General features: G+C 31.8%; 1 protein-coding gene across 1 annotated transcript in view; it reads right to left on the bottom strand.

Annotated features, from left to right (window-relative positions):
• LOC100574407 (protein O-mannosyl-transferase TMTC2-like) overlaps positions 1–4,571 on the bottom strand; it is a 358,487-nt gene extending 353,916 nt beyond the window's left edge. The window contains exon 1 of the mRNA XM_029487429.1: positions 4,036–4,571. The gene's annotated coding sequence lies outside the window, so the exon portion shown is untranslated. The remainder of the gene's footprint in view (positions 1–4,035) is intronic.
• Positions 4,572–6,575: the final 2,004 nt, after the last annotated feature.

Genomic DNA, 6,575 nt, shown 5'->3' with positions numbered 1-6,575 from the left:
GATCCGTTATTTAACACGAAAAACGCACTATCGTTATTCCAAAAACTACCAAATAACATTTTTGAAAATAATTTGAAGTCGTTAAAATGAACGTTTTTCTAAAAAAGGTCTAGGTCTCTAGGCCAATGTCCTTTTAGTTTTCTAAGTAAATTACTGGAAGTGAGATGGAGGATAATGTTTAATTAGTGGATTACTATGAGGATTTAAATTAGTATGACATTTAGAAACTTAGGATAATATAATTTGGATAATTGTTTAAGGGTAGACGTTTTTCGGTTTTAATGAAGATTTTTGTTTGTGAAATACCAAGAAGAAAATGTCATTTGTTGCAACCAGATAGATTAAACGCCCAAAGCGTTTTATGGATTTTTATAGACTGAAATACTCTGAATAATATTCTGCTTCAGAATATACCTAATATTAAATGTGTATGTAAATAACTTAAAAATAAAAAATAGAAAAAAATTAATATTTTTTTCCAAAAATGTTGTTTAATAACTACTTCAAAATATTCAAAAGAAATATTTTCAAAAACGTTAGTTTTTCTGAAATATTGATTGTCTTACGTTAAATGGATACATCATATTATGTGCAAGTGGTGAATACGTTTTATTAATTTTAATAATATGATTACATTTTTAATTTTATCTTTATCGATGTCAAATAATAAAATTCCTTTCAACCCCCCCCCCCCCCCCTTATCAACTGAAAAATCCTAAATACGTTTTACACCACCCAGGCTAATTTCTATAACGTAGTCACTAGTCGTGCGACGCACAGATAACGTGAATTTAAATAGCAATGCACCGCCGACTTACACCACCCTCGCTACAATCGACATTAACGAAAGCGTATATTATTATAATATAGGGGTGGTTGAGTTTAAGCGTAAATACTCTTTCTCCGTTTACCAAACTTTCAATCCATGTCTCTCTCTCTCTCTCTCTCTCTCTTTCTTTCTCTTTTTCTTTCTCTCTATCTCCATCTCGCACCCTTATCCTCAATGCAGCCTCTTTCCTGTCATGGTTTTGCCTCCGTAAAATGACAACTATAATCCGTAGAAGGGGACAATATAATGTGTTATATACTGGCCACAAAGCTGACAAAGAGGATAGGTATGTAGACCACCCCAATGTAAACAATTTCCCAAACGATTCGCTAATATAATAATATTATCTCAAAAAGAAAGCAAAACCAAATAATTTATAACAGTTTTCCGTATAAAGTCAAATTTACAAATAACGTTTATTTCCGACCTACGTAGGGCCACATACTACACAAATCGATATTTAATCCGACCATTTAAAGCAGCTTCCAGCCTATATAATATCGAAATCGCATAAATATTCCATACGATTATTGTCCGATGTTGTTTGACTAAACCTGTTTAGCAATGCGGCAAACTCTCAATAAACATAAAGTTCACTATTAGAGAACAAGCACTTGATATAAACTTTAAAACATTTTATGTTTATTAGGTATCGTTCTGGAAAAAAACACAAAAATATGATTGATAGAAGATTTAGCTTAAGTGCCTCAACACGAATAATAACTTAGATTGATTTTTGAAAACAATCGATATAAAAAAGAATTGATCCACCTCACCAATGCTTGACATATTAATATACCTGCGTTTTATACCATTGTGTTAATTATTAGTTAATCTAATAAAATAACGCAATTAAATATTCTTAATGAATGAAAAGTCTTAGCCCAACTAATATATTATTATTCATATCATGTATAATCCAAAAATTAAACGCATGCAATATGCATATAAGTATTATTATTTATTGATTCAATAACAATTTATAATTATTTACTTTTAAGTAGTCTTGTAATGATTGTATTACAGTAAAATACTGTATTAAGTATAGGTACTTAATACAATTATAAGCTTATCCAGGAAATACAAAAAAATATTATAATAATTTATTATTCACGACATACAGTTAAACACTCACCAAATATATCAATTATTAATTAAATATTTAAATAAAACTTAACAAAAACAATTTTGTTACCTATATATTAGACGATGCAGTGTATAATCTTCTAAATTTAAATTACTGTTTATGGATCTAGAGCGTTATTTTAGTTTTAAATTAGATTTAAAGTTACTCCACTTCTACCACAAATATTCATTTCAGTCTTTTTTTGTTTTTATTTCAAAAAGTTTTTTAATATATTTTGAGACTGCTATAATATAATACACAAAGTATTACAAATTTCTAAATAAATTGAGATTAATAGAGTAGTTAAATAATCGTTACGTGACTTTGTGTTGAATAATAATATTGTACATTGACCAATTTATTTTTTTTCTTCAAATGACATCAGTTTTGTCAATGTATATATTATAATTATATATTTCAATCTAATTTATTAATAAAATTCAAATCACAGGTCAGATCACGGGGATGGTAAGTTTTGGCTAATTCCGAATGAGCATTTTCAACAAAATGAACCTACACATTTTAAATCGTATTTACCATCTTCAAACAAAGACATAAAATGCATTTCTCCTCAATATACAATAAATATTAATACGATTATGTTACGGATTTATATCCTAATGTAGAGAGGGGACTTCAAACACATGTTTGTACAACAATTTTTAACTGTACAACAGAACGTTATTTGTTTTGAATCAAATGAATAATTAATTTCTTACGGTTGACAATAGGTAATAATGGATATCGAAAAATTCAATTCAATATTGAAGGTAATATTATGTTGTCTACATTAAATTTTGGAGATTTAACTCATGCTGATGAAAAGTTAGAGAAACCTAATTATAATTTTTAATTAGGTACTTATAACTAATTTGCAAATTATAAACATAAAATATATTTTTTTAATTTGTATCAGATATTAATATCTAGGTAGTAAAAAATTACTTACTTTATATAAAGCTCAATTTAATACATAATATTAGTTAATGATGTTCAATTATTACAGATATAATAAGTAATAACAGTTATAAATTATAATAATAGATTTTATTTCGATATTTATTTTAGAAACGTATATTTTTATTAGGTAGTACAAGTTTCACAGAAAATGGGGTGAATACCTGGTGAATTGGCAAGTGCCTATAACTTAAACGAGCCACTGTATATTATGTTATCAATAAATTGTACTTACAGTTAATAATTTTTATCATTGACATGGTTAAAAGTTAAAAGTTAAATCATTTCAAATATAATATTCCGTCAATGAACTTTAGTCTATTAGCCACATATTATTTTACGCATACTAGGTACGTTCATTAGATCCCTTTGTTCGAAACACAAATTCCCTAAGCTAACAATTCCCAAAGCAATAACTAAACTTAGTTGTACATTTAAGTTGTTCTCTATATAAGATTAGAAACAAAATATTTTTATCATAGAAGTCACAAATAGATTATCAAATTTTTTTTAAATAAAATAGGTGTTTGTTTCTAGTACTCAATTTATGTAAATAAAATACACATTGTACTATTATGTACAAAGTTATGATTATAGGACATAGGAGCATAATATTCTAAACACATTTTCTTTATTCAAAAACAACTTTTAAGCACTTTTTAAATACAAAAACATATATAATACTAGTCAATTTTCATAAAAATAATAACAATAATAATAAAAATAATAATTGATCGATCACACTTGCAATTTATATCACGTATAACTACTGCTTTCGAATAAAGCATATATCGTGTATACCTATAGTATATATGTCCTATGGTTGTCGTAAACGTGTTTAATAACACAGCAATATTATAGCTGGCGCAGTACTTTATAGATAGTTATATGCGCGTTTCGATTTTCACATAGGAAATGATAACGTTTAAATAAACAGCAGTTCGATTCGGACTTGATTGGCAGCTGATGTTTATGTGGGATTTTAAAATACAATTTTAGCCGAGTAGGACCTGTACAGCTGATTTGTGACACGACACTCATCGTCCAATATATCATACACAATAATATCTATAGGTATATATATATATATTATATATACTATATAGCTACTGTATACACTTACACGGAAAACGAAGATTTCCGGTATACGACGAGTTACCGGATCGGCGGTCTACTCAAATCCATCGCGAAACCTCGCACAGACGCACATGGAAACTAAATTAATATTATCTCTAAAATTATAAAAGAGCGTTGTGAAATGCGCGCGAATATCCGCGGCAGATAGGCGCGCGAAGTCGTCTGTCTCGGGATCGCAGTCCCCGACAGAACTGTACCGCGGCGACGATGCGAACGGAACGATCCGCAAAAAAATTTTGATTCGCGGCGATAGTGATGATAGTAAATTTTTTTTTGATCGATGGTTTAGAATTATTACGAAATACACGACGACGATATAAATTCGCAGTCCGCGAGTCTCGGAAGTCCGCAAGGGTCTGCGTGTTGTCCTCGGTAAATATATTATGACGACGTCGTCGTCATCGGCGGCGGAGACAGCGTCGGGTTGCGCGCGGTAGCGATACCGAAACGTTACTAACGCGCGCGGTCGTGGCGTAACCGTGGTGGTGGTAGCGGTGGCGGCGGCGACGACGACGATCCTTCTACGAGCGCGCCACGGCTGTTGCCGGCACACGGCGCGCGCGAGTTGCATCGTTATATACGCGTGTGTTATAGCAGGGATCATGCGTGTGGACGGACCACCCCTCTAATATTATTATATTTTTGCGTTTAGAAAACGTACGATGTAAGTATGATTGTGTGCGTGTGTGCGTGTGTGCGTGTGTGTGTGTGTGAGAGAGAGAGAGAGAGAGAGTATAATATGACGTTTCGCAAAGGTTGGTGGACGACAGTGGGGGTGAGTGATAGAGGAAGCAGTCGTCAATGCTCTTTCAATTAAAAATTCTAACATAAAAGGGAGCATGCTAAACGATGTAATCCGAGCCCCTATTGTATGCATGCACTCTGCAGTATTTGTACACACTCAAACATATATATATATATTATATATATATACCTAAGTATACACCACGGGGACGGCTAATAATATGTACACGCACGTATATTCATACCACCCCACTACATCCAGCAAGCACATTTAGCCGAACGCACAATATTATAATAGCAAAAGTATTTTTTTTAAAAAGTTCGAGGTTTAATGAGCCGCGCACTGCAACCGTCAACGACAAAGTATGTACTTACGTCTTACATAATGTTAAGACGGTCTTCTCCACTATAACTACTACAGAGTACCAATGAAAAACGGTGTAACCGACCGGAGTCGATTCCAGGAGCATGCATAGGGCTGCAGTATAAGTGAGCGATACTAAAATAGACATTTGGAAAAGACTCGTCATGTAATTATTGTGCGCGATACACAAGACAGCAGCCAATACGATTATAATAATACAAACAAATCATAATCCGTGAGGGAGAAGGTTTAAGGTTCACACCACCACCAACATGTTTTCTTAAAATATTATTGAGCTTATTAATTACGTTTTATAAAATGTATTAGCCAAAAAAACCTATTTATACTCTAACCCTTCACCCCCTCCCCATAAAAAAAATGCTGGCTACGGTTTTGAATAAATAAATATGACATTGCAACATAAAATATTGTATGCTACCTAAACATAATTCTCATACAACTGCAGACGCTGGTAGAAGCCTATACCGCGGTACCCGACCTGTATACCGACCGCGTTACAGGCATACCTAACGCCTATCCGATTTTTAATGTCATGACTTTCGGGCTTCATTGTATAAATTGAAATCGATTAAGCGAGGTGAATCCGAGAAAAATAAATCCACAGTTTTGGATCAAATATAATATTATGTCCTGACATAATTCGTTTTCCGAAGAAAAAAAGGCTCGGGAGACCAAGACCATATTATTATTTACAAATCTCTCTTTAAACGAAAACGAAAATGCAACGGGAATACCACCCCAACTGGGCGTAACGAGAAAACCCGTGGGTAATCGCATTCACGAGGATATTTGGAATGTATTTCGAGGGGTTCATGTCTTTTTCAGTTTTAAAATAACAATACATAATATTATAGAAGATGATAATATTCAAGAAATTAGCAAATTTGATCTTGGTTATTTATTGAAAACGATTTAACAACGATGAGTGTTCAAAATATGTAGTATGATAAATTATTATTCAGTTATAGAAGACATTTGCTACAACATAATAGGATAATATTGGATAAATATAGAACATTAAAGGTTTATATCATTTAAAACTGCACAGTGGTCGAAACGTCATTGCGTCACAGTGGTTAAAATGAGATGAATGCCTGCGCTACCCAAATACTATTTCTGGTCCAAACTTAATTATTTTTAAATATTATTATTACATCACGTTATCGCATAATTTTATTTGAATTAAGGCTGTAAAAGTTTAAACTTTATAATATTTTCCAACAATATTTCGTGTTCATATATTTAATAATCTTTACAATCGCTAATATATTATATTGTTGATACTCAAATACATCCCTTCTTTCATTCTTGTAATATAATAGGTATAGGTACCTAACTAAAACCAAATTTTAGATTCTGAGGGAAACAAGATTAATGCGTATTGTGTTAACTATGAT

This window comes from Acyrthosiphon pisum, chromosome A1 (assembly GCF_005508785.2).
Source record: "Acyrthosiphon pisum isolate AL4f chromosome A1, pea_aphid_22Mar2018_4r6ur, whole genome shotgun sequence".
Classification (NCBI taxonomy): domain Eukaryota; kingdom Metazoa; phylum Arthropoda; class Insecta; order Hemiptera; family Aphididae; genus Acyrthosiphon; species Acyrthosiphon pisum.
Note: the sequence above shows the minus strand (reverse complement) of the source record. Positions and strands in the feature narration are given on the sequence as shown.